Source organism: Oncorhynchus nerka, unplaced genomic scaffold, assembly GCF_034236695.1.
Source record: "Oncorhynchus nerka isolate Pitt River unplaced genomic scaffold, Oner_Uvic_2.0 unplaced_scaffold_998, whole genome shotgun sequence".
NCBI classification, from domain to species: Eukaryota; Metazoa; Chordata; class Actinopteri; order Salmoniformes; family Salmonidae; genus Oncorhynchus; species Oncorhynchus nerka.
The window spans coordinates 187,645-193,644 of NW_027040300.1; positions in this window are offsets into that span (position 1 = coordinate 187,645).

Sequence of the window (6,000 nt, forward strand, 5' to 3'; positions counted from 1 at the left end):
ATCCTGGTTGAAGACAGTAGAGGTGTATTTAGAGGGCAGGTTGATCAGGGTGATATCTGAGGGTGCCCGTTTTTACAGATTTAGGGTGGTACGCGATAGGTTCCATGATCATTTGTGTGAGATTGAGGATCTATAGACAACAACAGGATAACATATGTGACAGGTAAATGAAATCTAATTTTATGGAGGAGTAGATAATATCTATCATCCTAATGGAGGAGTAGATTACATATATCATCCTGTAGATTACATCTATCATCCTAATGGAGGAGTAGATTACATCTATCATCCTAATGGAGGAGTAGATTACATCTATCATCCTGTAGATTACATATATCATCCTGTAGATTACATATCATCCTGTAGATTACATCTATCATCCTGTAGATTACATCTATCATCCTAATGGAGGAGTAGATTACATCTATCATCATGTAGATTACATCTATCATCCTGTAGATTACATCTATCATCCTAATGGAGGAGTAGATAACATCTATCATCCTGATGGAGGAGTAGATTACATCTATCATCCTGTAGATTACATATATCATCCTAATGGAGGAGAAGATTACATCTATCATCCTGTAGATTACATCTATCATCCTAATGGAGGAGTAGATTACATCTATCATCCTAATGGAGGAGTAGATTACATCTATCATCCTGATGGAGGAGTAGATTACATCTATCATCCTAATGGAGGAGTAGATTACATCTATCATCCTAATGGAGGAGTAGATTACATATATCATCCTAATGGAGGAGTAGATTACATATATCATCCTAATGGAGGAGTAGATTACATCCATTATCCTGTAGATTACATCTATCATCCTAATGGAGGAGTAGATTACATCTATGATAGAGGAATTCTAAATTCCTTTATGCTTTAATTGTCAAAACCAATTCGCACTCATTTCTAATTCATTAATGAATTGTAAATGCATTAATTATGCATGAAGTAGAATGAGACCAGTCTTAAAAGCCAAAAGTAACAGCGTTTATTACAAGAGAGTACTGAAGCATACACATTTTTCCACAGGTTATAAACTGAACATGACATCATCAGTTTATCCCCCCTCTCTCCGATTCTCACAAGAGCCCATTGTTCATTAGGCCTGGAACGTCTCCCAGACATTTCTTATCTGTCTGACAAGCCATAGCCTCGCTCCTCCGTTAACTTCCCAAGAGGCCCAGACAATTAATTCGTTCTGCTTACATTTTCAGTAACAGCTTAACCAATAACTTTTACTTTTCATACCATAACATAATAGTATTAGAATAAATGGTTCTAATCAATAATGTATACATAATTAATCATCTAAACTATAATTTCCTCTAACAATCCTCCCTTTGATCAAATATTATACATTCAATTCTACATCTAGTTTTATTTAATCATAAAAAATGAAAGTATAAACGAACTTAACTAACCTTTTATAGAGGTTTATCAGATTATCATATGAATAGATACATAATCAACAAATCAATTATAAATGTTTATCCAACTCTTCACATTTCATTAATCAAATCTAACCTTAACTCCAACCTTTTTTAAACCTACATCAGAATCATAACTCTTCCTTCCGGATTTTCGTCAGACCTTCATTAAAAAAACAGTTCAATCATGGAAACCAATTACAATCTAATTCCCCTTCATCTCAACACTAGCCTCATCAAACATAAATTCCCCACAAATGACAGATCCAGATTCGTCCACTTCCTCTGTAGACATGCCTTCAGTCCTCCACAGGTCAGAACCTGGAATCGGCCCATAACGCACCATCTGTAGTGTCATTGATCTCTCCAGAGTCCTGGAAACAAGGCCTCGCACACAGGGAATTAGACAACAGCCGCATAAAATTAAAACAGTCATGCAGGTGGATACAGCCCAAAACACCGTGATTATAACACTTTTCCATTTTCCAAATGTACTATCAAACCAATAGTCAGGGAAGTATCCACCCCAGAGTTTTCTGCCAACCCGTGAGCCAGGGTGGTCAAAACAGCTGAGGCTTCGGGCACTGATTCGTCCGGAGCTGTGCTACCTGGGATGTAAGACATGGTCCTGATTACCACGCCCACTTCCTCCTTTTATCTAATGCAATTCTATTCTGTCAGGTCTTCCAGCTGGTTGCTTCAGTCTGTTCTACAAAACCTTTAATAACACTTCTGGTAACTATAATTAATCCAGTCTACATTCTTATTGAGAGTAGACCACCAGAAAATGCTTAACTCTAATCCTTCTAGTATCTGATTTCTTGCCTTGAACTCATCCGGCACACCTCGTGGAACCCCAATGTTATCAATATATACTCTTTCGCCAAAAGACCCAGATGGAGCATCTCTTCTCTCTCGTTTGGCTAACTTCATGTCTTGGTGTTGTATGAGTGTAAAGGCATTCCTAACCACAAACTCATTCCCCCTGTAACCACCAGATGGCGACACTGGCCCATTTGATTTTATTGAAATCCCCAGAAGTTCAACCAGCCTGTGAATTCAGACATGGTCTCGTCAGTGGTCATATTCTCTGTACTAACTTGGTTCCTGGGGATATAAATAGTGCAAATCAATACAACTGTCATTATCTGGCATTCCTGCTTTCATGAACAGCTTTACCATACATGCCATTCCCTTAGGGGAATTAATTCCGTTCAGTGGGAAAGGGATAGTTGTTAACTGGGGTTTAGCGTTCGCACAGGCATAACATTCCTCTTTAGCCACTGATCTGGCTATATATTGAATCCATTCCAACCATAAGTTGGACTCCCCAAACCCAGTCTCCACCTCTATAACTTCTTTAAGGTCTTTGGTCTGAACTATTCGTACTGGTCCTTTACCCTGGATGATTACACTAGGAATAGCCGTTGTTAGAGGGTTTGGTTGAACTTCGGCCAATCATATTCTCCTTATCGACTCTAACTTCTGCCACCTGGAACGGTACCATAGTATCAGTTGAAAACTGGTCGAAGCCCACATACCATAACCCGAGGTCCTGAGTATTGACCGCCTTAATGTAAATTCGCACCATTATACAATACTTCCTCTGCTCGGGAACACAGTCCAAACGCCAACCCTTACTATATCCACCTGGTCCCAAATTGAGTGTATGGGTTTACGTAGCCATCCCTTTCAGTGTGAGCTATAACCTGTGTCCACGATCAATATGGGAACCTGCACTGATATCTCTTATATTTTGGAACAAAATCCTCACCGTCTAAACCATGGGTCAAATTACCACTCTCCGCATATCTAGTAGGACGTGCTGTATCAGGAATATGTCACCCACGATAAGACAGCTCAGACGAACAGCTTCCATGTGAAACCCCACCCTTTCCCGAGAACACATCACTTAGCAAGAGCCAGACACATCTTCACTTCTATGAACAAAAACAGGGTGACAGGACAGGGAGGGTTACTTCATTCGAGAGATGGCCCCGGAATTCTGTTAATTCAGTTCTCCTCTCGAACACTGTTTATTTGTTCGACAGAAGATATGTATCTTACCCCCGCAGTGCGATATGAATCCGGGGTGGCCCACGGGACTGGATTGAGTGTCTTCACCTGTAGTTCACCTGTAGTGCATAAACTCTTGGCCATACAGGTTTGGTTAATAAAACAGTTTCTTATTCGTCAAACCAATTAGCTAAAAAAAAAAATGTATTAGTTAATTATCCCGTAGGTCACATCCTATTCTAGAACACTATTTACCCATCCCCCTTTTGTTACCTGGCTCTGCCCAGGTAACAACCTTGCCTTATTCTTATACAATGACTTAGATAAGATTTAGTGAATTATCCTTATGTCTGACATTATCATTTAGGAGTGTCCCTTTCATTTTCCATGTCCAATTCTCACTTTTGTCTCCACTCAGTAACTTATCTACACACTATGTTATCTTTGCTCGTCCTGGCCCCCTTCTAAAACTTCTCTGCTCTCAACCTTCAAGGTCTCTGCAGTGCGGGGGAGGGCTCTTCTGCCTGCCCGTGGCTGTTTTTCACATTCCCAAATTTGAACTACATGCCTCACTGTTTGTCTTTCTAAACTCATGGATTTTCTTTTAGAAAGAACATGTCTATGAGCGGCTTTTCTATAATGTCCTTAATCAATCTATCTTAATCCTAACAATAATCCTAAATCATCATAGATATCCTATATTCCTGTTAAATATAATACTATTTAAAAACTTATAATCTAATAAATGCTAACCATATTAAAAATCCTTCCTTACACTAACAAGCCCTCTCCTTGAGACCCTCAGTATTCTATCTGACAATAACATGGATTTAATGTGTTGCAAAGTGTGGAATAAAACTTTGGTCCTGGAAAACAGAGTAAAGCAGAACAAAGCATTCTTATAACCCATCTGGTCCTCTCAGCTATTCTTATCCAGCACCAGGTGGGCACCATGCCACCCTTCACGACAGGGAGAACAAACATACATGGGTCATCCTCAGTCAATCTTATCCTCCCTGAAAGCATGCTTCACCTCAGCCTCTCCAACTGGAGCCTCAAGCAAAGGCATCATGCCTGAAGCCTTCACCACATCTGTAACAGACTTCTTAAAACACGGTATGATGCAAGCAGCACATCACATCAATAACAAATAATACAAGAATTAGGGTCAGAAATCCAGTAACCACCATACCAGTGTACTTACCTAACCAGGCTCCCAACTCATTTGAACAGTCAGACTCCTCCACCCCCGCCATGGTCCTCATCCTAGCAGATAGTGCATCAAGCCCATTAAGGCCCTTAGATATACTACCATCTGGACTGGTGTTATTAGGAATATATGTGCAACATTGTTCACCGAACATCTTGCAGGCGCCCCTGACTAGCAAGAAGCATATCCTAAGCAAGTCTATTCTGTATAAGACAGCCACAAATTGTCCCTACCATCAAAACCAGTCTCCGTGCCTAATTGATCAATAGCTGAATAGTCTAACATTAATTACTTGAATGGGATTCTTAACACAGTGGTGGCAGGTTCGGTCCAGGGGTGGTAGAGGGTGTGTCTGGCCCTGGTTATCTGGGACCTCTGGTTTTGGCAGTACCTTAATAGAAAACACACCCACCGTGTCTGTCCCGGTCCTTTGTAGTCCGGGGGTGTAAGTGCCTGCATCAGAGAGCTTAATAGTTTTGATGGTTAGTAGGATTTCATCACCTTTACAAAGTTCAACAGTGCTTCCAGGTTTCCCCCATATCATGGAAAACCTATCCACCTTTGTGGGATTCCTATGATATAAGGATATCCTCTTCTCCAGTCCCAGAACTGTCCCAAGTTGGTTATCATGTAATCCCCATACGGACACCCTCCCCGTTACACAGGTAATGTCCCCCCGTCTTTTGACACTCCTGTACACGGGTGTTAAAATCAAACAAAAATACCTCAATTTCTTCCCTGCCCTGTTGGCTCAAAATATGTTATCTTCCCCTATTTATTCTCAATGATGAATATGACTTTCTCTCTGTTACAATACCAACTCCCTAATAGCCCATTCAAAAAACTTCACAGCTAATTGTTATAAGAAGCGGAATCCTGAACCACTTTCTCATTTGCGGTTCAAACAGTAATTCTAAACCCTCAACCAAACTGCTTAATTTCTAATGAATTTACCTTAAAACTAGTAACTCAATATGACTCCATTCATTATACAAATGACTCTCCCCTGAGGCTGATCAGACCTCAGAAGCCAGTCATGATAAGGTCAAAAGGTCATACCATATTAGACATAAAGATCCCTTTATCCTTACAATAGAAATAGTCACCTGTGTGAGCGTGCCTCTAAAACCTAATGATAATTCCCCTTTGACTCAAATCAATAATCATAAGTTTTAAACATCGTCTACGGATATGTTTACTTAAATGACCATGCTACCTTTAGATACAATTAACCCGATAACATTATTATTCAATGCATTACTTTTTCTCTCTGCCGCAAATGTCGTACATTTCGCAGTGTAAGGAATCCGTAATTTAATCCCCGATATTTA